The following is a 26,924-nucleotide window of genomic DNA, read 5'->3' as shown; positions in this document are numbered from 1 at the left end:
CACTGTTAGTCTCACACAATGGATCAGTGTTGTACAATGGCATTTTGTATGCAATCTGTTTCTCAGACTGCCTGTATTTTCCCGCGTTTCCACCAATGAACGGAAGTCTACTTCACCTATGACTGAGCACTTATCTTCGTTCCATTCTACACTCCGGGAAATTGAAATAAGAACACCGTGAATTCATTGTCCCAGGAAGGGGAAACTTTATTGACACATTCCTGGGGTCAGATACATCACATGACCACACTGACAGAACCACAGGCACATAGACACAGGCAACAGAGCATGCACAATGTCGGCACTAGTACAGTGTATATCCACCTTTCGCAGCAATGCAGGCTGCTATTCTCCCATGGAGACGATCGTAGAGATGCTGGATGTAGTCCTGTGGAACGGCTTGCCATGCCATTTCCACCTGGCGCCTCAGTTGGACCAGCGTTCGTGCTGGACGTGCAGACCGCGTGAGACGACGCTTCATCCAGTCCCAAACATGCTCAATGGGGGACAGATCCGGAGATCTTGCTGGCCAGGGTAGTTGACTTACACCTTCTAGAGCACGTTGGGTGGCACGGGATACATGCGGACGTGCATTGTCCTGTTGGAACAGCAAGTTCCCTTGCCGGTCTAGGAATGGTAGAACGATGGGTTCGATGACGGTTTGGATGTACCGTGCACTATTCAGTGTCCCCTCGACGATCACCAGTGGTGTACGGCCAGTGTAGGAGATCGCTCCCCACACCATGATGCCGGGTGTTGGCCCTGTGTGCCTCGGTCGTATGCAGTCCTGATTGTGGCGCTCACCTGCACGGCGCCAAACACGCATACGACCATCATTGGCACCAAGGCAGAAGCGACTCTCATCGCTGAAGACGACACGTCTCCATTCGTCCCTCCATTCACGCCTGTCGCGACACCACTGGAGGCGGGCTGCACGATGTTGGGGCGTGAGCGGAAGACGGCCTAACGGTGTGCGGGACCGTAGCCCAGCTTCGTGGAGACGGTTGCGAATGGTCCTCGCCGATACCCCAGGAGCAACAGCGTCCCTAATTTGCTGGGAAGTGGCGGTGCGGTTCCCTACGGCACTGCGTAGGATCCTACGGTCTTGGCGTGCATCCGTGCGTCGCTGCGGTCCGGTCCCAGGTCGACGGGCACTTGCACCTTCCGCCGACCACTGGCGACAACATCGATGTACTGTGGAGACCTCACGCCCCACGTGTTGAGCAATTCGGCGGTACGTCCACCCGACCTCCCGCATGCCCACTATACGCCCTCGCTCAAAGTCCGTCAACTGCACATACGGTTCACGTCCACGCTGTCGCGGCATGCTATCAGTGTTAAAGACTGCGATGGAGCTCCGTATGCCACGGCAAACTGGCTGACACTGACGGCGGCGGTGCACAAATGCTGCGCAGCTAGCGCCATTCGACGGCCAACACCGCGGTTCCTGGTGTGTCCGCTGTGCCGTGCGTGTGATCATTGCTTGTACAGCCCTCTCGCAGTGTCCGGAGCAAGTATGGTGGGTCTGACACACCGGTGTCAATGTGTTCTTTTTTCCATTTCCAGGAGTGTATATTCCTACAAACTCTCACACCCAGGTAATTGAATGAGTTCACTGGCTCCATTTGTGACTCACTGATATTACAGTCAGAACTTCCTTACAGACAACTAATTACAAGCAAACAATAAAGCGGCTTTAAAACAGACGCATTAAATGAAGAACAGTACAGGATATTTAATCCAAATCATATTCAATCAAGCTGCTGTATCTGTCTTCTCCCTCAGTTTATATGATATGTGTAAATGTTGGAAAACTACAGCATATTGGCAAAATTGTGAAGCACTACCCCAACCCAAAGAAACTGCTAGCTGACATTCTGAAGCAATAAAGTCTCCTACACCAGACCTGCCACCAACGGAAGCAGACTGCGGCTGCTAGTTTTGATACGTGCTAAATCATGGACAGAGGGAAAGCCGGAACAGAAGAGAATCGAAGCGCTGAGACGTGGTACTATAGAATAATGTTCAAAATCAGGTGGGGTCATAACATAACGAATAAGGAGGCTCTTCGCAGAATCGGCGAAGAGAGGATCGTATGGAAAACACTGACAAGAAGTGACAGGACGATACAAGTGTTAAGGCATCAGGAAATAAACTCCAAGGCACTAGAGAGAACTGCAGAAGGTAAGAACTGTAGGGGAAGATGGAGGTAGGAAGACATCCAGCAAATAACTGAGGACGTAGGCTGGAAGTGCTACTCTGACATGAAGAGGTTGGCGCAGGAGAGGAATTCGTGACTGGCCGCATCGAGCTAATCGTTAGTAGTGGTACTCCAGAAAATATGACTCACTTGAATCCTCTGTCGATACATCTCTGCATTAGTTCCTAGCCGGCCGCAATAGCCGCGCGGTTCGAGGCGCTTCAGTCTGGAACCGCGCGATCGCTACTGTCGCAGGATCGAATCTTGCCTCGGGCATGGATGTGTGTGATGTCCTTAGGTTAGTTAGGTTTAAGTAGTTCTAAGTTCTAGGGGACTGATGACCTCAGATGTCATTTGAACTATTAGTTCCCACTACCGCAAGTACATTAAGCGAATTCGCAACTACGAATAAGGACAACCATCAACTATTGAATAAAATGACGACAGCGAAAATCTGTGGCGGATCGGGACTCGAACCTTGTTTTCCCATTTATCGCGAGGGGTCGCCTTACATTTAGGCTATCCGTGCACGACTCACGGCCAGACCCAATCTTCTTTATGTCGTCAGCCAAGCGTCTACGATCGGTTCTCGTACACCCATTATGAATATTCCCGTGAAGATCAGACGCAATACTTGAAAGTCACTTGCCCGGTATCGCCAGAGAAATACGACACTGCAGTACGTGTTATTCTGATTACGATGCGAAGTTCCTGCACTGAGTTCGACTGCGATGAAGCTCGTCAGAGCTTAAGAGAACAGTTCGAATTCGAGAAACAGTGTCACACTACTGTAAGGCGTTGCGCACCAACGTGGAGCGTGTAATGAAACAGTACGCTCTGTCACACTCGTTTTAGAATATCGTGCAAGCCTATCCACTACTTTAATACACAACTCGATCCACCGAGTCAGATTTAGGTAATGAGCGCTGTAGCACTCTTCATTTACATATATTATTCGAAGGTAAATTATTCATTTAAAGTCGAAAGTATTAATCAATAACTTATTATTCTGAGTATTAAAAATGATAGTAGCTATGTATACAATGGTTTCGTGTTAGAATTAACATAATATTTAAGTATACCCACCTCAGTTTACAAACTATTTGAATTGTGGATATCACAATAATTATCTTATTTCGCAAATAGTTATCAGTGATAGAACATTTTTGGCTAAAGCAATATCTGTACCAATCTGTATCAAAATCGCATACAAATATCACAGTTGACTGATACTCCACATTTCCATCTTCAGAGATTAATCACGATACACGACATCTTTGTCTCCAGGGACTGACGTTGACAACTCTGAAAAGCATTAATTACTGTCCTGAGACATTTGTTACGCAGAAATATTGTCTTATCTTCCTTACTATTCCTTTTAAGAGCTATATTTATTGCAGTTGTAACAGCATTACGTTCACTGGTTCCCTTTTATACATTAACTGAACCGAAATTTCTCTTCATTGCTCAAAGTTATTTCTAACAAAGGTGTTGAAAATTAAATGAATCCCTGTCCTTGATACCTCCCAAACTATAGCAGATTAGTTGAAATTCCTCCCTCTTACGAGAGCATGATTAGTAAATTTATCAGCGAATTTCCACAAGTTGTCTCAGAAGCGTTCTGTGACTACACTTCCTGTTGATAGTGATCTCATAAAAGCGTGCGATTACAGGTTTTAACCGACTCTTGGCTCTTACATTAACCAGACTGCTTCACATTTACAGAGATGATAAAGTGTGCTAGGTGATAAAGGCGGTGTTGTTGAACTGCGAGTATAAGAACAAAACATAGCTTAGATGAGGGATTTCTTCTTTTTTTATTGTAGCTCATCTGGAGGCACAGTGAGATCAACGTCTTTTGGGATGCTAGAGTCACCAGACACCAGTCAGTTCGCTTTGTATCAGCACCACAACTGTGTACTACTACAGTCCTAGCAGTTGGACACTAACTGAAGGAAGGCCGCTGCTACAAGAGATCAAACAACGCGCTTGTGACAATTCTGGCGCTGCTGCTGTTTAAAATGAAAACCTGCAAGGAATCAAAAGAGTGAGCCCAATTTGTATTTTTTGAGAGTGATTACACTAACTCAGTTTTTTCTGAAAATGCAGAATGCAGTGAGGCAAGTTACTGGGTAGACTTAGCAATGAGTGGTAAAGTACTGCACACAGACAAGTAATGAAACGTACTTGGGACCCGGGAAGCTAAAACGAAAAGAAGAAAAATAACGCACTGTAAAGCTCTGTGCAGGAACATGTTTTTTTTCACGTATTGATTCAGTGCTTCAGATAAATCAATATTCCAATACGCGAGTGATTAAATTATAGTTTATGAGATGTACTGCTTCAGTTCATTATGTTACTCCGGCTGTCATCAATAACAGTTAATAGCATGGAAACAAAAGGAGCGAGACCGCTTAGTCACAACTGTTCTTAGTTTTACCTCGTGCCTTCATGGGGTCGGAAGGTAAGGCTCGACTTGGCAATTTTGGCGGCAGAGGGAGGCCGGATGCCCTATCTGATGACACCCATTCCTCCTCCTCCTTCCACCCCCCCCCCTACACACACCCAACATAGAATTAGTGTACCCCATCTGTATGCCTCTAGTGTTAATCCACGTGAAAGTGGAAAAAAGTTTTCGATATGTTTGCGAATCGTGCTGCTGTGGCGCAACGTGGGTACCAGCCCGGTATTCACGTAGTCTGATGTGGAAAACCGCCTAAATACCACATCCAGGCTGGCCGGCACACCGGCCTTCGACGTTAACACGCTGGGAATTTATTTCTGAAGGTGCCATTTCTTAATGGTCTTTTAAGGTTGCTAAATATTTCGAGACCGCTTCCAGTCTCAGTCAGCATGATACATGTCTCGGAACCTGATTCAGGTACTTTTCGGCGTGCGAAGTTTACTGATGCAGACACAACTGTAGGGAGCGTTGAAATATGTAAATTTAAGACTGTAGACTTTTGTGTGGTTGCACATTTTGCGTTGTGCTAGTAACAGTCTCATGACTGGTGCAAGTTTCCGCCTCAGTGACTCAATAGAAAAATGCTGACACTGTGCGTTGAATTAGCGAATCCCCGCTGTTGGAACAGGTATCTGCGACGAGTGAAACAAAATTACAAAGAGGAATCCACCAGATATATCGAATTAGCATCGACAACAGATTATTCTGTATTATGTCCGGCCAGTGTAGGGTTTTTTGAAGCTTTAATTTCGCGGCGAGTGTTTAATTAAATAAATTTCAATATCGGCCGGCTACGGCGGTACACAGACAAGGTTCAAAAATGTCTACCAGGAATAAATGAGCTGTCAGCGGTCCGACCGCGAGGTATTCGCCACTCCCAGGGCCTGAATATTACTCACGCGCACGGCAGTCCTTCATCAATAGGGGGCCTCGAAACAGTTGATGAATGGTGGAGACTGAAACCGACAAGAAATATTATCGCTTCCCCACCAAGCGTTTCGTCAGTTTTTCACCACGCTATCGACAGAAAATTGCCGGCATTAATTATTTAAGTTCCTAACTGATGACTTAGCTTCCATTACTCACACGTTGCGGAGTCACGTACGTTGTCTTAGTAGCCCAACTTCAGGCGGAAGACACTTTTTAGTAGCATCACGTCAACAGCAGCTTAAAGAGGGCGTCGCTGTTATTTCTCTAAGTAATATGTTTCGCTGTGTTTTGATTACTACGCACAAAATTGCTATAAAGTGTTAGAGATAATGCTGATTATTTCGTATCTTTCTATATTTTAAGAAATTTCTTTCAGAATTTTGTTCTTGCTGCAAAGATGACAAAATTTGCATGAGTGTGATTTTTAGAACATTTTAATTCAATCAAGATTGCCTCCGTAATCAAATGGTTACTGTCGTTGTCTTCGTACGCAAGTATCAGGATTCGATTATCGGTATCATCTCGAGTTTTTCTGCGCTATCGAGGTCTGAAACGTTATGGGTCAGCCTTGTGGTCCCAGATGAGGAGTAGTTGGAACAGAGAAGCAACAGCATCATGAGGATTCATCTACACATAATAATTGCTGAAGACACTGGCACAATGTTAATCGTATGTCCCACAACCCTAGACTGCCCCTCTTACTGCCTTCTTGGCAGCCATTTTACTCATTTAAACACCATTAATCAATCACTTTATTTTATTTGGCAACGATTATCCGCATCGAAAGGTAATTCAGGGAATTACACAGTCCCGAAAATTATTCGGCAACGGTTATCCACAACGAAAGAAAGTGCATGTAACTTTGGATGAGCATCTGAACTGGGCAGAGAATACAATCGCAGTGTGCTGGAAGACGTCCACTTGTCTTTATGCTCTCAAAAAGTTTCGGAACGTATTTCCACAAGACGTGAAACGCCAGCTCGTGCAAGCACTCGTTCTACCGAACCTCCACTATCGTGATGTATTTCAACAAGGCATGAGCAGTGAAAACAAAAGACGGTTTAGAACTAACCATGAAAGCCTGTGTGCGTTAACCTGCAACATTCGCCAATATGATCATGTTAGTGCTTCATACTCCCAGCTGGGGCCGGACAAATTGCGTGACTACCACACTCTACGTCTACTTCATCGGCTCCTCGTCCGGCAAACACGCCAGTACCTTGCTTCAGAGATTAAACACTTTTCATGCCATCATAGTCGAAACACGGGGTACTGTTATTTGGTATCCTAACTGCGCTCACTCAAAAACATTTCCAAACTCCTTCTCTGTTGCCGCTGTCCGCCTCTGGAACAAACTGCCGCTTACCTTGCGAAAAATTTAATCTCCTGCTGCTTTTAAGAAGAAGCTGAAGCATTTCCTACTACCATCCTCATAACTTTTTTGCCCAAATGAATGTACAAGGCCAACCCTCCTCTGTGTCAAATAGCAAAGCTAATGTCTCCTATCTTGCTCCTTTCTCTCCTTACTCTTCATCTATCTCAATTAGCCACGCCATCTTCTTTTCCTTTATACTTCCTTAACTGTGTTTCATCATGTCCCTATTCTTCTCCTCCCTTCGCCATCACTCTCCCTCAAATCCCCAGCTGCCTGAACTATCTAAAATCTCTCGCTATCATAATATCTAATTATAGCAGTACTTATCATCAATGAATATAAACTGTGTGTGTATGTATTTTTCCAAGTGTACCTTTGTAATTGTTTATTTTACTTTTTGTACTAGTTGTAGTTTAGCATGCCTACTAAAACATATGAAAGCAAAATAAGTAGAATGCCTGGTTAGTTGTAAGAGAGGGCCTGATGGCCCTAATCTTTCCAGGTTAATTAAATCAATAAATAAAACAAATAAATAAAAATAAATAAATTTAGGCAGTTACCCATTCGCGAAAATTGTAATCTGTCTCTCTCTCTCTCTCTCTCACTGTGTGTGTGTGTATGTGTGTGTGTGTGTGTGTGTGTGTGTGTGTGACAAAACGTTAATGGTCAAACTGAGCAACTACTTGAAGAAGAAAAGTAGATTACTTGTTTCTTAACAAGACTTCATCCCATCGGGATTGTCACCCTTGTAGGACTGTTATACACTCGTTGACCACTGCTGTGGCACACCCTTATTTTGGGTTACTCTTTTGTGAACATCGGTACCAGAATATAAATATATCATATCAGATGCAAGTGTTGAACTCTTCATCAATGACACAAGGTCGTATAAAACTGTATGACATTTCCAGAAACTATTAGAAATTGCCAACGATAAAACATTGAGGTATCTAATTCCATAATGATAACAATAAAAAATACTTCAGTGGCCATAATATTAATACAAAAGAACTGACTGATCGATACAAATGATTCATGCACCATCAGGGACAACAGTGACTTCTGCGTTGATAGGACGATCGGCAGGAATATTTTCTCATTCTTTGTCAGAAAGCGTTTTCTATCGAGTGTCCAGTATCACCACAGCACATTTCTTTTTGAATTATCTCTTCGTGAAGTAGACATACGACTTCACAATTTGTGATTTTGTCCTTAGTACTAGATCATCAGTATCAACAGAAGATTTCGTTTGGATACGTCACCCTCATTCGGCCAATGTCCTTGTGAAAGAGGGCGAAGACACAGATGTTCGGGATACTCTGCTGCCCGTAAGGAAGAAAACTGCCACTAAAACATGGTAGAATCACCGATGAATAACGCCACGAAAATGCAAAAGGCAGTCGAAACCACGTCATTAACACTAGAACTGTAAAGGTGAAAAATGTTACGTTGCTATCAAACCGTCGTAAAGTTTACTACTCCAAATTTTATTCAAAGGAAGACGAAATTTATAGGTTATGAATCAGCTAATTATTGTTATTAGATCTCCAAAGCTATGTTACGTACCAAAGTCAGTACAAAAGGTCCTGTTTTATACCCTACTGCAATTGTAAAGTTTATGAGGCTTCATTAATCTAGGGTTGAAGACACATAAAGAGTATTCATGGGACATGTGGCCTTTAACTGTAACAGTATTATGAAGATTATTTCATCGGCAAAAGGTTCCGGATTGTTCCAATTCGGCTCTCCGTGAAGGGATTGCCAAGGGGAGGCAGCCATGAGAAACATATGCAGGAAAAAAAAAAAACAGCCATTCTACGAGTCAGGACACGGAATGTCAGAAGTGTCTACGTGGTATAGTGTAGTCTTTCGCTCTCTGTTCAATCTATTCATCGAAGAAACAATAACAGAAGTAAAAGGAAAGTTCAAATGTAGAATTAAAATTCAAGGCGAACGAATATCAGTGATAAGATACGCTGATGACATTCCTATCCGCATTGAAAGTGAAGAAGAATTAAAGATTCTGCTTTCTAATAAGTACAGAATACAGACTGACAGTAAATCGAATAAAGACGAAAGTAATGAGAACTAGCAGAAATGAGAACAGCGAGAAACTTATCGACAGGATTGGTGATCACGAAGCAGATGAAGTTACTGAATTCTGCTACGCGGGCAGAAAAATAATCCATGACGAAGGGAGCAAGGAGGACATAAAAAGGAGACCAGCACTGGCAAAAAGGGCATTCCTGGCCAAGACATGTCTACTAGCATCAAACATAGGCCTTATTTTGAGGAAGAAATTTCTGAAAATGTACGTTTGGAGCACAACATTTAATGGTAATGAAACATGGACTGTGGGACAATCGCAACAGGTCGGAATCGAAGCATTTGAGATGTGGTGCTACTGTAAGTAGGCTGTTAAGGTTTTTATGTTGGTAACACCACGTAGCGCTCTGTATAAAAATCACTGACTGTGCTGTGTGCAGTCTGTGGCTGGTTGGCATTGTTGGAATATTTGCTATTGTAGTGTTGTGCAGTTGGATGTGAACAGCACGTAGCGTTGCGCAGTAGAAAGTGAGCCACCAGCAGTGGTGGATGTGGGGAAAGAGATGGCAGAATTTTGAGAGCGGACGTGTGTCCGTCAGAAAAAGGAAATTTGTAAGACTGGATGTCATGAACTGATATATATATATATAATGACCTTTGAACACTATTAAGGTAAATACATGTTTGTTCTCTATCAAAATCTTTCATTTGCTAACTATGCCTATCAGTAGTTAGTGCCTTCCGTAGCTAGAATCTTTTATTTAGCTGGCAGTATTGGCGCTTGCTGTATTGCAGTAGTTCGAGTAACGAAGATTTTTGTGAGGTAAGTGATTCATGAAAGGTATAGGTTATTGTTAGTCAGGGCCATTCTTTAGTAGGGATTACTGAAAGTCAGATTGCGTTGCGCTAAAAATATTGTGTGTCAGTTTATTGATGATCAGAATAAGTAAAGAGAGAAATGTCTGAGCACATTCAGTTTTGCTCAGCTGTTTGAAAATCTAATAACGTAAGAGGCTTAACAGCACAGTAATTTATAAATTTCCAAAAGGGGACATTTAATACTAGAGACGAATGTTGAAAATCAGGTGGATTGATAAGGTAAGGAATGAGGACGTTCTCCACAGAATCGGCGAGGAAAGGAATGTATGGAAAACACTGACAAGATGAAGGCACAGAATGGTAGAACATCTGTTAAGACGTGAGGGAATAACTTACACGGCACTAGAGGGAGCTGTAGAGGGTAAAAACTGTAGAGGTAGACAGAGATTCGAATACATCAAGCAAATATCTGGGGACGTAAGTTACTAGTGCTACTCCGAGATAAAGAGGTCGGCACACGAGAGGAATTCGTGGGGAAGTTATAAAATCAGATGAGATCTTTGAAGTTAAATGGCAAGAAGGCAGGGATTTCTGGTCCGACGAGAATAGAATTAATTAAGACTTCAAAATAAGGGCAGATTGTGAATAACTATGAACGTTTCAGTGATGGTGGTGCTCTTATTAGAATCGGCAGAAAATTAACAAACAGCAATAGTTCAAGTATATATGCCGACACAACAAGAAGAAGAAGAAGAGGTATTTTATATGGGACCAATGAACGGGTAACTCGATATCTTTAGGGAAATGAAAATCTGAAAACGGATGGAAATTAGAACACAGAATATGGGGAAAGGACGGAAGATATTCACTAAGGCTGTGTGTTAAGGCTGTGTTAATAAATAGCATAGTAGACAGTTGAAACAATCGTAGAAAACGCCTTAAATCCTTAAACGGTATTGGGCACAGTTGCCATCAACTAGATAAGAAAATAAAAAGATCTGTTTACCCCTGTCAACTGTAGAGTTTAGGAATAAGATTTATAAATGAACCAATAATTTCTATTCGCACGTATGAATTGAGAGCAGCTGCAGATGGTCACATGTCGTACCGTATAAAACGCAGGGTGCAAGTGTTATGTTAGGAATAATACCCCACTCTTGTTATGAAGTTTGGAGCAGAGAATGAAGAATGCTGCTAAAATTCGCTTTCTAATGTTAGCATATTTTCATAAATTACCTTCGTTTACAGATATTCCCTGTAACTTCTTCTATCTCTTCCTTCTTGCGTTATTTCCGTTTCCGTACGGGTTCGGCATTTGTTATATAGGTTTTGGCAGTGTTAGTGCAGTTGGTGGCCAGGTGCCCTAACGCCAGCATTACTCCCCCCCCCCCCCCCACCCCAGCGCTCCTTCTCCTCCCCCCTCCCCCCGCCTCCTCCCTGTAGCGACAGCGGAATTTGGATAAGCCCTCTGTCTGTGTCTAGAGAATATCTCGTGTTCGTGTGAGGACATCTTCAACTGAGACATGGTACCAGACTGGTATTCACCTAGTCGGGTGTCGGAAACCTCCTAGAAACCACATCCAGGCCGGCTGTCTTATCAGACCACGTTTTTATCCCCGAGGCGGAGTCGATCCTGGGAAGGCACACCTCCATGAATTCAGGAAGCGGCGCATTGACACTTGGCTATCGCGGCACGTAGATATTCCCAACAGCTACTAATTTATATTTAGAAATTGATAATTTATCTAATAAGTACTCCATTTTTAGGAATCACGTTCTTGTCACTCTAGATCTAAGGTCTGTGCCTGCCGCTGGGGATTATCCTGCCGGGCTTCCACGGGACCTATACCAGTAATTAAAGACACCACGCAAACTGTGGTCTGCATGAACATTATTGCGGACTACATGTACCTCTTCAAGCTTGATGCCATCTTACAGCACGATAACTGTCCGTGTCACAAGCTAGAATCATGCTACAGCCGTATGAGGAGTGTGGTAGTGAACTCACGTTGATGTCTTGATCCCCAAATTCGCCTGATCCGAACCTTTTGGAACACATCTGGAATGCTTCGGGCACCATAACCGCGTAAACAAAACACTGGCGTCTTATTTAAGGGAGTTTGTGACTTGTGCATAGGTATGAAGAAACAAGCAGTCTTGGTCGCAGCGTTTATATTGTTTTATTATTTCCCGAAATAATAAACATTTTTTAAAGTTACGTGCAAGAATGCTTCTTTCTCCATATCATACATACTGGTTGCTGTATCAACCCCGTTATTAAAAATTTGGAAATTTGTGGTAAGGTTCTATGGGACCAAACTGCTGAGGTCATTGATCCCTAGGCTTACACACTAATTAAGCCAACTTAAACTTACGCTAAGAACAACACATACACTAATGCCCGAGGGAGGACTCGAACCTCCGACGGCGGGAGCTACGCGAACTGTGACAAGGCGTCTTAGACCGCACGGCTACCCCACGCGGCCCCGTTGTGAACCGTAAAAGTTATGAATATATATCTGGTGCTACATACCTACAGAAACCTACCGAGGAGTTGCAGACACAGAGTAAATGCTGTATTGTGTTTCAAACTGGGACAAAAATGCTTTTGAGCAGGTTGTCGTAAGTTTTTGGCTTGCAAGTGTATTCACGCGGTGTTTACGTCTTCCATCACTACATTATTCTCCTTCTCCGAGTTCGAGTCTCGGTACGACACACAGTTTTAATCTGCCATTAAGTTTCATGTCAGCGTACACTCCGTTGCAGAGCTAAAATCTTTTTCTGGGAACTCGGTATGTTGTTTTTCGATCTTTCGAGATTGCACACGGATCTCGTCGACATCGTGTCCTGGTATTTCGACTGAGAACCTGGCAGCCATCTATATCAACTCATCTAAAGACAGTGAGTTCTGAAGGGGAGAAATTGTGATAGGCACCACCAGCAATGGACTTCAGTACTCGAACGTCTGGTGAGAAAGAAGGATACTTACTTCTTATTAGGTAAGGATAGTGTAAAGAAAAAAGGCAGACAGTACTGTGATCTGTCTTTGAAGATGGAGATGATAGTAATTTCGTTGATACGGTGAGAAGGATGATTGCATACTTGGGTTCCTGCAACCGAAAAGGATTTAGTGCCGTCAGTTGTGTCATGGAGTGGGACAGAGTTTTTGCTCTTACAGGACGTAGAGCTCCTGCTGTGTAGTTCACATAAGACCACTGATGTCAAAGATGAAATATAAAGCACTATATATGTCGATGAGTGGGTGAAGGAGACAGAACAAGAGGAAATATCTACATGGAATGAGCTGTAACCCTGTATTCTGCACCCATTTTGGCAGTGTAGGCAGGTACGCAATGACATTCTCGGTACACTGGCCAAAAAACTCCAGAGATAGAAAGTTTTCTCAGAAACATCGATTTCGTGAGGCTTCTGATGGTACGGGGAACAATAAACATAATCCAGGAAATATAGTACCAGTGTTAAAGTTATTTGCAAATACATATTATTACTTCTCCCTATGAGTCAAATTCGAAATGATATATTCTGCATGTATGACACCTTCTTTACCACAACTGGTTCGTAAAAACCAATAAACTATTTTAAAAAGAGTCATCGTTATGTCATATGTGTACGATCATATGATTCTACACCAATTTTTTCCTTTTTTAGTTACATCAATCATTGTTTCACACGGTAATACAAAATGTTATTAAGATTTTCTTTCAGCTGGAATGCTTTGGGCTCACGTAACACATTTCAACATCAGTAATAATAACGAGTAGGTGGTCTCTTTTCATGCACAGTCTTTGTATAAAACCTAACCAGTGCCTGGCGTCCATTGAATCAAGGGCAAAACATCGGGCAGAAACTACTCTCAGCCGAACAGAAAGCCACATGAACTTCAACGGTATTGTATTTGGATGATATTCCTTCTATTAGCACATAAAAATGAATTAAACTGTCTTTGCACTTCCATCAGACTGTTAGTTTTAGCACACAGACGAAATTACGTTTAAAATTTAAGGAAGAAGTAGGCTTGATCCGTCCAGTTCACTTCTACCCCCATTTTTTGGCTTTGCCACTTATTTTTTCAGCTTACTAATTATTTTTTAGTGTTTTTATTAGGTCTCTTCCTTTCATGTAATCGAATTTTTTAGTAACTATTCAACCATTATTTCATATTAGCTGTAACTGACAATTTTACATTATACATAGAACATAGATACTGCAGCATTCAGGCATCAGTACTTAAGTAAAGAAAGAATTCTTCTTCAACTTCGTTTGAGATGCATCTTTAAAGCCACTCTTAATTAGTGGAATTCTTCAATATCTTTTGCTTCTGCCGAAGACTAATTTTTCTCTTCCTGTCTCTGTTATGTGTATTTGTTGCGTTTATTAAACGTATGGAAGAACTCTTCGAACTTATGCCCCAACCAGTCTTGTTTGGCCTAATACAAAAGTCCAATTGAGAACGATACCACTTGGTATTCTTTGAGATACTGGGACGTCACGACGCCTACGAAATGTGCCCGGAAATAAGAGAAACAAAAATCTGATCCTGTTGTGATGCCACTGGCCGCAGTACCCGCTTAGGTGTGGAAAATTGGCCACTGTGCAAGGGCATGATACCTGGGGCAAGGAAAGCCCCCCCCCCCCCCCCCCGCCCCTCGCATCTGTCATGGAGAAGAAAAAATAAGGGCAGTCACCTTTTTTCTTTCAAGAAAATGATTTAAAAGTCGGTATTACACACGTCTTTAACAGGGTTGGAACTGGAACTTACTCATGGTTTGGTGAAAACTGAAATTCTGTTTGAACGGACACTTTACTACAGCACCGTCTCCTCTCCCTCCCGCCCTCTTTCCTATGATACAAGACGTGTCGCCCTAAAATGTCAATATTGGCTCTTAAGCAAGAAAGTTTGACGACTACTTCTCTACAGAATATGATCACAGCAGAAAAAGCAGAAAAGGATTAGTCCTCATTAGTTACTTCAGCCTTTAGCGTTGTCTTGTGCGAACCGAATGTCCTACTTTGTGTTTTTAGCACATTTCATCTCTGTTTCTTTGTTCTATTTTGCATCACTTTCGCAATAAAATATTTCTAAGCGTTTCATAAAAAACAAAGTAATATAAAAATTAAATACAACAGAAATCTTCCATTTTATCTATCAGTATCATTTAGTTTTAAAACGTTCTCCACATTGGAATATTGCGCAGGAAAATCCTTCGTCGGGTTTTTTGAGTCATAGATCAACTTGTAGTTGCGTAATTCCACGTTTAGTTACGTTGTAAAGTCGTGGGTTGATTGGTGTTTTTCTTTGTGTGTGTATTTTACAAACTGCCTAGGATCCATCTGATGAGTAGTCTTTTAGCTTAAGGATGTGACCACAGATCGGTTGCAGTGAGCAATTCTGATCTTATTTAGCTAACGCATGTATAGTTAATTACTGCAGTTCTATCGTTTGCGCAGTTCTTTATCAATCCCGACGTGTTACAAGTAAGTCTATGTTCTACAGTGCCCTAATTAGCAGTCTAAGTACTTGCTGATGTACGTAAGTTTGTAGTTTGTATGTACTTCTGACCGAAAAGCGATTCTGGTATCTGGAGTCCAAAGTTTTGTTAATCATACCTCTTGCGTTCCTGTGCAGATATTTCCATAGCAACTTTCATTCCCTAACAAATATTTCTTTATATCTAACCGCGAAGTGAAATACCAACAAATTTAGCTTTAAATGTTTTAAGGTAACGCAATATTTTCTTAAAAAATTTCATCCTCCGTTGCCCTCCCTTTGGGGTAGAATTTTCAGAAACACTGAAACATGTATTTTTCTTTTTTTTTTTTTTTATTTTTAGCCAAGAAATCAAATATCGATTGTCATAGATGTAGCCTTTCTTTAGTAGTTCGGTAGTATTTATTTATTTAAAAAAACTTTCATCCACTATGTACTTCCTTAGTGGTTGAATGTCCAAAAATGCTGAAACATGCATTTTTTTTTTTATTTTCTGACTGAGAAACCAAGTACCAGTTTTCGTGCTTCTAGCATCAACATTGCCGTAATAGCGACGTTCGGATAATGCCTTCTTAAACGATGCCTAAGGCGTAAGCTCCACACCCTCTCCAAACTTCAAGTTTCTGTCCTTAGCGGCTTGGGGTGGTCGATGATGAGTCACTGACTCAGTCTCACTCTATTTCACGCCCTTAGGCGCCCTTAAATTTCGAAAACCAGTCACTGTAGATTAGCACAAGGATGACGAAGAATAAACTGGTAGGATCTGCTATGGGTAGGGATATGAGGGAGAAGGGAGGAAAGGAGGGAAGGGGAGGTTCTAGAGGGGGGCGGGAGGGAGAAGGGATGGGGTTTGCACCAAAGGGGGCCAGGGAGGGAAATATGGGAGAGGAAAACAGCCGAGGAGGGAGTGCAGAGACTCAGGAGGGAAGGAGGAAAAATTGCTCTGGGGGAAGGAGGGGAGGGAAAAGGTACGGCCCTGGGGAAGGGGGGGGGGAGGACAAGGTCAGGCTAAGTTGGTAGGAAGGGTAGACATCATGGTGAAGTCCATTATTGGGGAGGGGGAGGTCTGGATATTTCTCTGAGAAGGACATGGAGAGTGTGGAGGTGGAGAGAGAGGGGATATAGCAATACACATGTGGCTACAGGTGGAGAGATAGGAGGACACCGAGAGGTGGGGGGAATCAAGCCTGTGGACCCCGTAAAGGATGCAGATAAGTTGGATGAAAATGAGGAGGTGGGGGGAGGGAATGAGGTCATACAGGAGCTGTGTGGGGGACGGAAGTTGGATATGGGAGGCAAGGCAAAGCAAGTGGTGTTCAAGGATTTGGATGGAATTTTAAAAGGGGGGGGGGAGATGAAGGCCATGCTGGCATAACAGAGGATAGGATGGATGAAGGATTTGTAGGTGTGGAGTATGGAAGGATGAAATACCCATCTCTGGCCGGACAGGAATTGCAAGAGGCTGGGTATGGGCTTTCTACTGGACGGTCAGGAGATGAGGGGTCCAGGTGAGATGAGAGTCGAGGGTGAGGCCAAGGTATCTGAGGGTGGGGTGAGCTGGATGGGACAACCATAAATGGTTAGGTAGAGATCATGGAAGGAGCGGGTACTGCGGTCTATGATGATTGCCTGGGTCTTAGAGGGGTTGATACGAAGGAACCACTGGTTGCACCAAGTGATGAACTGGGCAAGGTGGGTTTGGAGGGTGCACTGGGACCATTGAACGGTAGGATAGAGAGCCAGGACGGCGGTGTCATCAGAATATTGGAGGAGGTGTACAGGTGGAGGTGGCTTGGGCATATCAGCGATATATGAGAGGTAGAGGAGAGGGGAGAGGATGTAGCCTTGGGGGACGCCGGCGGTGGGATAAAAGATATGGGAGTTGGTATCGTGGAGGGTGGCATAGCTAGAGAAGAGACCAGATGAACAAAATTGATAGGTAGGGCGTAGTTCTGGAGTTTAAACAGGACACTGGGATGCCATATGCAGTCGTAAGCATTTTAGAGATCGTGAGAAACAAAAATAGTGCAGCGATGCGTGTTACGTTGCAGGGAGAGAAGGTTCACGAGGTTACGGAGTTAGTTTTCGGCGGAAAAGGAGCGTCGGACGTCACACTGGGTAAGGGGTAGGAGCTGGTGTTGATTAAGGTGGTGATCAATACCATGGGAGAGGATGGATTCGAAGACCTTATCGAAGACAGAGGACATTGCCCTTTATACGCAGAGATCTGAAGAAGATTTGATAAGCCTCTATGACTGCTGCACCCACATCGGCACATATCCTCTGCCGTCTATTGGTCTACACCAAGTGGAAACCTTGGAGATTATTTATATGGGGTGAACTTTAAAGAAACCGACAAACTGCATTATCAAAAAAGTTCTGTAGCGATGGCAAATAGCAACATTGACTGGGGGGCAACATTGTCTTGGAGGGCCTACAGTTTGAAATCCATTTGTGCTTCGGCCATTTAGCATCACGCTTGAGGGTGCACTGGTAATAATTTTTCAGATGACGTTGCTAAAGTCTTGTCCCCATTGTTGTAGACAATAAACATTGTTTTTGACAGCAAATATATTTGACGTATCCGAGCGACTAGACAACTAACAGATACTGCACCAGAAGTGTTCAGTCGAGAGAACACTTCCTACAGTGCAGGTACCCGGTCTTTGGATTCTGCAGGGCGGCCACTTTAAGTGAACAACTCTGAAGTAGTGCTTTTGATAGCCTACCAGCTAGGTTTGTGTCAAAGGCTGTGTACATACTAAGTTTTCAAAGCCCAGTTAATTATTAATTAACTAGGTTTTCCAAAAAAAAAGTAGGTTATCACATGCCATAAAATTTCAGATTTGAGTCTGAGTATGAGCAGTGTTGTCACGTCGTGGGGATGGAAGGGGAAACTGTTCCCTATTACATAAATGCTAGCTTAGTGAAACTTCCCTCATGAACTCTGTAAACAGTTCCTGCTTAGCTGCTCAGTTTGTATGATGAGAACTTAGACAGGATACATGAAAAATAAATTTATTTCACATTCTGATGTCATTAACCGAACATTCCAATGAAACAGTTGTAAGGTATTTTGAAATAATTTTAAAACTAAATACTATAAGCGCGAGACAAAAAAGAGATTTCGATTTCCTTAAACCAGATTTACATTCTAAGAGAACCGCATGATAGTTTTATAACATATAACGGTACGACGGAGCAGTCACTCATACTGACGCCAAACGAGTCGAACACGCATAGTCGGAGTGATTCATACAAGCTCTTTATTCTTCAACGAAAATTAATTCTTTCAAGCGTTAGGATTTATCTCAGCCAAAGTACAATAGTCACCAACGCTAAGTACCATGTCTCCTCCGGGAACTTCCTAACACTACCGACAAAATGGAAGGATCACCAGTTACCGTGAAAGAATATTTATGAAGCACGACGGCTTAAGGGGAATTACTCGGTTTGTGCCTTCGAGCCGACAGTCGTCGACCCATGTCTTGGAAGGTTCCGTGGGAAGCGTCGGCAGAGTCCGCGAAACTTGATCGCTCAATGGAGGCGACCGCCGTCGCCTCTGTCGACACCTCCCACCCCCCCTCTCTGTCTCTATCTTCCGTCCTGTCTCTCCCCCTCCCTCTCTTTCCGTCTCCCACCCCTTCATTCCGCCACACCCCGTTCACGCGGCTGATATTTCCAGCTCTGCGGTGAGGGCTGCCGCAGGCTCAATTTCCGCTGCCACTGCCCTGCGCAGTCATCTGTTTCTGCGAGTCACTCCGGAACCAATCAACATCCGATAACCGCTCGCCGACTAGACACAAGCCGCCGACTGACGCCGTTTTTGTGATCGATGTTGGCAGCGTCGAAACGATGTGTCTCTCCTCTGTCTCTTTCGTCTCTTTCCCGTACCCCCTTTCCCCTGTTCCCTCTCTATCGCCCTCCCACGGGCTCTGTCCCTGATACCCTACCTCTGCTCGTGTGTGTTTCCGTGTGCTGGCAACAGCCTGAAAATTTTTCTCGTTCAAGCACACGGTGCCGTTTCACAAGAAGTAAATGTTCTTGTCATTCTTGTTTGCGCTAAAAGGGACATACAATGTTCCTAATAATATGTTATCAATATTCTGTAGGTTCAGAGGTAAACCTTGCAGTGCACCACCACTTGTCAACAGTGCTATACACTTAGCATCAATTTTAAGGTAGGTAATTGAAATCTATTGGGCCAAAAGGAAAAAGAATTTTTTTAAAATTTCGTTATAATTGTCAGGTTGTGGACTGTTTATGGCAAGAAAAGTCTTTTTGAAGAAAAAAAATGGTTAAAATCGAGTATAGATTTAAGTGCCAGGAAGTCTTTTCCGAAAGTATTTATGTGGAGTGTAGCCATGTATGAAAGTGAAACATGGACGATAAAGAATTTAGACGAGGACAGAATAGAAGCTTTCGAAATGTGGTGCTACAGAAGAATGCTGATGATTAGACGGGTAGGTCACGTAACTAATGAAGCGGTACTGAATAGAACTGGGGAGGAGAGGTATTTGAGGCATAACTTGACTAGAAGAAGGGATCGATTGGTAGTACTCGTTTTGAGGCAACAAGGGATCAATTTAGTACTGGAGATAAGCGTGGAGGGTAAAAATCGTAGAAGGAGACCAAGAGATGAATACGCTAAGCAGATTCAGAATGACGTAGGTTGCAGTAATTATTTGCAGACGAAGAGGCTTGCACAGGGTAGAGTAGCATGGAGAACTGCATGAAACCAGTCTATGGACTGAAGACCACAACAACAACAATTGTCAGATCCACCCGAACACTAATTCCTCTCCTCCGCTATCCTCTTTATCTCAGAGTAGCACCTGCACATTACGCCCTCAGTTACTCATTGGAGATATTCCAGCCTTTGCCTTCTCCTGGAGTTTTGTACCTTCTACGTATCTGTCTAGTACCAACGAAATTATTCCCTGATGTCGTAATGCATGTCCTGTCATCCAGTCTCTTCTTCTTGCCAATGGTTTTCATGCGTTCATTTCTTTGCGGAGAATCAGTCCACGTAACTATCAACATTCTTGTGTTCCATCACACCTTAAAATCATAGATTTTCTTCTGTTCGAGTTTTCCTATTATCCGTGATTCACTACCATACAATGCTATGCTCGAAACATGTATTCTCAGACATTTATTCCTCAATTTAATGCTTATGTTTAACACCAGTAGACTTCTCTTGGCCAGGCATGCCCTATTTGGCAGTGCTAGACTGTTTTTATGTCCTCTATGCTCCGTCCACCATGCTTTATTTTGATTCCAAGATAGCAAAATTCCTTAACTTCGTCTACTTAGTAATCGCAAAATTTTGATGTTAGATTTCTCATTTCTGCTACTTCTCATTGCTTTGGTTTTCTTTCAGTTTACTCTCAATCCGTATTCTGTACTCATTAGACTGTTCATCCCATCTAATAGATTCCGTAATTCTCCTTCATTTCCACAGAGGACAGCAATGTCATCAGCGAATCTTAACTTGATATCCTTTCACCATCAATCTTAGTTCCACTCTTGAATCCTTTTTTTTATTGTTGTTATTAATTCTTCGACGTACAGATTCAACAACAGGGGCGAAAGAATACACCTCTGTCTTACGCTCTTACACCATTTTTAATTCAAGCACTTCGTTTTTGGTCTTTCTGTCTTACTGACGCCTCTTGGTTTTTGTACATATTATATATTACTAGCCTTCCACTCAGAATTTCGAACACTTTTCAGCATTTCACAGTGTCAACCGCTTTTTTCAGGTCGAAAAATCATATGAGAATGTCTTGAGTTTTCTTCAGTCTTACTTTCATTATCAGCTGCAACGTCAGAACTGCGCCTCTTGTGCCTTTACTTTCCTGCAACCAAACTGATCATCTAACTGATCCTCAATTTGTTTCATATTCTTCTGTATATTATTCTTGTCAACAACTTGGATGCATGAGCCGTTAAGCTGAGTGTGCGATGGTTCTCGTACTTAACCTGCTCTCGCTATCTTCGGATTTGAATGGATGGTATTTTTCCCAAACACTGGTGGTGCGTCACCTATCACAAAGATTCTGCACACCAAGTTTGTCATTTGGTTACCACTTCCCCTAAGGATTTCATTAATTCCGATGTAATGTTTCTACCTCTTCTGCCTTACCCGATTTCAAGTCTGCCAAATCTCTTAAATTCAAGCTCTGACACTGGATCTGCTATGTCTTTCTCATCGTCTCCAGTTTCTTCACGTGTCAAGTCAGGAGACAAGCCCTCCCCTCATACAGACCTGCATTGTACTCTTTTCACTTATCCGCTCCCTCTTCAGCGTTCAAAAGTGGAATCCTCATTGCACTTTTAACGTTTTAATTTCACCAAGGATTGTTTTGACTTTTTTATACGTTGAGTCAGTTCTCCCGACAAGCTTCCTATTTATTTCATTCCTAAGGGATTCATACTGCTACATTCCTGTCTTTCACTGAACATTTTTGTACTTACTTGTTTCTTGCCAACTTCAGACGCTCCTCATCGTTCCTCAGTACGTTAGTATCGCACATCCTTCCACATTAATTCTTCCAGACGATTATCTTAAACTCCAATCTACTTTTCAGTATACACACTATTTCTCAACGGCGTTCCTTGTCGGTATGCCGTATATCCCGTGTTACTTAATCAAAAATGAATAATTAAGGCATCACTGCCCATCGAAAAGAATCAGTTGTATGAATACGTGGTGTCTGTTCCTTCGGATATGTCCGAAAGAACATTCACTAAGTGGAATTCTCAGCTGTTATACATATTATGTAAGTTGAAGACGGAGGTGAGAGAAAGAGAAGGTGATGATGATATCATTCGCATCGGGACTTTTGTGGAATCAACGGCGATGACTGAAAATGTGAGCATGGGATCGCCTGCTTACTTTTTTTTTTTTTTTTTTTTTTTTTACACTTCATTTGTTGGCCACTAGCACCCATAATACCACCACAACCTATTTAACCTACGAACGAAATCAATACGTAATGCCAGCAAAACTTTTTTTACAGTTTATTTGTTGGCCACTAGCACTCATAGCACCTCCACAACCTATTTAACTTACGAACAAAAGCAATATGTAGTGCCACCGACACTTTCACCCTAAAAGCTAGCTAAGATGGTTGTTTGCCACCAATTCAGGCACGGTCTACGAACAAAAGTGAAACACGTCTTCGACAGTTTTGTGAAAACAAAAGAGAGAGTAAGTACAGCGTACAATTTGTTTCTTTATTTATTTTTTTCACTTTCCCTCCGTGTGCGGGGATGTCCGTAGCAACCAGACAGTGGGGTGTTCAGGTCGTCTTTTCGTTCATCGAGGGTTATACACCCTATAATTACCGTTGATGTTTCTCGTCATTCTATCCCGTGCTATATCTTCAGTCTCTTCTCACTGCGGCCGTGCGGTTAAAGGCGCTGCAGTCTGGAACCGCAAGATCGCTACGGTCGCAGGTTCGAATCCTGCCTCGGGCATGGATGTTTGTGATGTCCTTAGGTTAGTTAGGTTTAACTAGTTCTAAGTTCTAGGGGACTAATGACCTAAGCAGTTGAGTCCCATAGTGCTCAGAGCCATTTTTTTTCTTCTCACTGCTTGTACAGCCCAGTGCTCTGGAGGGCGCTTAAACCAATTATCCCAAGTAATTCTCAAAACCAAGCCATTCGACTCCTGGCGCCGTAAAAACGTGTAGTTAGTCGTTTAATAGTGCCAAAAATCTACAACTCTGCCGCGTCCTCATTAAAAGAGTATAAGACCATACCTTTAGACTATACCGTGGTCTTAACTCGAGTAGCAGGATAGTAAGCGTCGACAGGATGGATCAGTTGGCACTGCGGACTGAGGCGTCCTTCGCAGCAATAATGCCAACATGCGGCTTGTGAGGAGCGAGCATTCAGTAGCCGTATCACGAACTAAACAGTGAACCTCGGTGTCGACAGCAGCGCATCTGGGGCAGAGAGGGTCCTCAGCAAGATGGGTAGTGAATGAAAGTTGTCGGGTAAAGAATTTTTTAGTCGTTATCACATGCCACAGCGCTCTCACCACGATGGGAAGAAAAGATGAGTGTGTGTTACTCCTCACCCGCTTCCAGCCAACCGCCGAATGTCGGCGTTCACTCACATTAGCAGCCAGCGCCCGTTGAAAGTAGAGGCAGAAGTCCTTGGTTCTAGGAGCCCACGTGGTTGGTACGGCGTCCAACAACTCATGCCGACCAGATAGGTGCGAATGTGACGGAGTGGTGGAGCGATATCTCAAACAGGAATCGGCGGGCACAGGGATTGTTCTCTGCGCACATCCATGTAATGCAACTTCCGTAGGTTGATACGGCTGCGGGCCACCTCGCCGTAGGCTGATGCCACGTTATCGCAGTACATACATCTTCTGCCGATTTCGCCAAGAAAAGTCCATCGTCCGAGTAGGCATGACATTTAAAATGGGCATTATTGAGGCGAATGCCCTCCAAACGCTGACGTGCACTGTGAAGTGGAGGCTCGAGGGCGATGACGAAGAGAAACGCTGACGGAGGCCAGCCTTTTCGCACGAAGCGCTCAGTAGTGAATGATGGTGAGCGACGTCCGCTGACCAGGACAGTGGAACAGTGGAAGAGGTCACGCAAATGAGAGAGAGAACTACACCAGGTAACACTAGGGTAATGCCGCCTTCTCTAAGACATCAAGTAGTAGACTTGGCCACTGTTTCTATGTTTCGATACAGTGTATCGATACGTGAAACTGTTTCAGTGTTTCGGAACGGCTACGGTTCACTGTTTCGAAGCAGTGGTGTTTCATTCCATCCCTGTCTCGGATAACTGGGCCAGATTCGGTCTCGAGCCAGACACAGAAACTGTATCGTTGTTTCAAAATAAGGCTGTTTCAGTCCACCAGTGCTTGGAACGGACTAATTGTATCGAAACAGTGATGTTTCATTCCCCTCTGTGTCGGACGAGATTCGGGCTCGGCACAGGTACTGAAAAACATTTAACATATCACTTCATGAAACACTTTCAAGAGTGTCAAAATCTTTTTGACAAGCAATAGCATGAAGCTTAAGATATTCGAAAATAAAGCTTCGTTTCTAGCTGACTGTCATATTCCGAAATGGCGTAACATCTGCTTTATAAACACTAACCAAGCAATAAAACAATGCATACTATTCACATTCAAAATAATAAATACGTGAAAATCATTCAGTTAAATTACACTTTTTGATAACATACGCTTCTCTGTTCATGTACAGTAATCATATTAAGAAACGTAAGTAAGCCTACAACATTTTGAATAAAAAAAGGCGTAGAGTGAGTTATTAGACATATACATAAATCTGATGTAGGTATAATTGCAAGCAATCTGTTTGACATATCACTGATAGTGTAATGGTGAACGGGAAGGACTAGAAAGCATGGCGAATTTATAGTAAGGGTTCGAAACACCTTGAAAGACAAAATTTTTTTCTGTTATATTTTGTTATTTATTCGAATTATTTGGCGTTATTTGTGAGTCTATAGTCACTGTGCCTATTATCCTCAATGATTCCCTTTGTGTGCATGGCAATTAGCGGGATGGGTATATTACCCATACTAGTACGGAATGTGGGAATTCCAGTAGCATATCCGTTGTTTCTGCAGTTTGCTCCCACCTCCAGTTCCATTCGTGGTGGCCTTTCTGTCTTCAGCTATGGCTGTCAGCCAATTGAAAAGTATGAAAGCCACACGACACGAAAGCAGCGCATTTTCTGCAGAAATACGAAACTGCCAAGACGCCTAAGTGATAATTTCATACTTTCTGCGATATGATTAGCGCTCTCGCAACTCATTTGTGTTTATGTGGGCATACTTATACAGTAGACATTCAAGATGATAAAACGTGTAGGTTTATTAGATTACAAAACACAAACTGTTTCACTGTTTCGAAACAGCGTATCGAAACATTACATTGTACTGTTTCATTTGTTTCGAAACAGTTACGTTTTTCAGTTTGCCCATCTCTAGTAAGTAGGACGTTTAGGTTTTTATGTTGGTAACGTCACGTAGCGCTCTGTATAAAGATCACTGACTATGCTGTCTGAAGTCTGTGGCTGGTTTGCATTGTTGGAATTTGCTATTGTAGTGTTGGGCAGTTGGCTGTTAACAGCGCGTAGCGTTGCGCAGTTGGAGGTGAACCGCCAGCAGTGGCCTGCAAGAAACCGTGCTCATATTGGTCGAAACTGTCGTCTAAGTCAACTGCCACGAGAGCCCCAGCTAAACGACATGCTGAAATGAGCGCCACCACGTCTGTATACGAGCTTAACCCAGTGTGTATATTACTGCCACTTCTCAGACATGTTTGGTCGGCGTCAATGGCATCTTCACAGTAGCGAGGAGGCGAATACGAAGTACACTTGCGAACAGTTTATAATTCAGGGGCTGGAGAGGCGGGAACCGAATGTCCAGATCCATGAGTTCGCAGCAAATCTGCTCCCAAATTTCTCCAACGTCATAGAAGGTGCTATAAAATTCAAGAGGAAAACCACCTGGTTCATGGAAACTATTTCTCTTGCCGCATGACAAGGCCATTCGAAATCCTTCCAGCGCGACGGTCCCCAAAAGTTTGTCGTCCCCTTGTGCCCTACCCGAAGGGGCGGGTCGTGCGTCACGTCTTCAATGTCATTGGCAGTCTGTTGACTGGACAAATTGCGACAATACCTGTCGGTTACTGCTGAGTAGCTGCACTTCTAAACTGCAGTCCATACGCGAGAACCAGTTGCATCTTTACCTACGGTTAATTGTAGTTTAGGTACTGGGGTTATACACGGCTCTGTTTAAAAAGAATAGCTCGATATAGTCATAGGGTCGAGCCGCGAACGTTTGCTTTCATTCCCGCAGTTAATTCGCTGCAAATAATAAACTGTAGCTGTAATCCTGCATTTTAATAGTGTATCATTAGGTAGAGTTGCGAGTTAATGAAAACACATAAATGTGAAATAGAAGTTCAATGAACAAGGGTCTTCCGTCTGTATTTGATGTAGACGACAGAGAATTATGTTGAAGAATGTTTATTCAAGAAACGGGAAGGGGGTCCTACAGAAAATACACTTATCAAACGCGATAAAGTTACGTTAAGAGCGTTACGAGAATGGCAGCAACTTCCGAAGACTAAATAGTCATCAAATATACGGAAAGATAAAGTCAATTTTGCAATCACAACACACGAAAAATTCACCAGCTCAAAACAATTCAGAGCTCAAAGTAACTATTTACATGTTATCACACACGGTACAAAGAGTAGTAACTCAATAATTGCCATGATGAATCGCCTCTTAGGACGTAAACGTAGGCTTCCGAGGCAGATATCACAGTCAATAAAATCCTTCTGGGTTTGGGACCACACTGTGAACTATAAATTTTCCGACGTTTGGGCGACTATTGCAAGTTCAGTCAAACTAGCGCCCATTCAGCAGTTAGCAATGCACCATGAGGAAAGCGTATTGTCCGGCCGCTGTGACCGGTTGGTTCGAGACGCTTCAGTCCGGACCCACGCTGCTGCTACGGTCGCAGGTTCGAATCCTGCCTCGGGCATAGATGTGTGTCTACATCTA

The sequence above is a fragment of the Schistocerca cancellata genome, chromosome 1 (genome assembly GCF_023864275.1).
Source record: "Schistocerca cancellata isolate TAMUIC-IGC-003103 chromosome 1, iqSchCanc2.1, whole genome shotgun sequence".
In the NCBI taxonomy this organism is placed as follows: Eukaryota; Metazoa; Arthropoda; class Insecta; order Orthoptera; family Acrididae; genus Schistocerca; species Schistocerca cancellata.
This window is presented reverse-complemented; position numbering follows the sequence as displayed.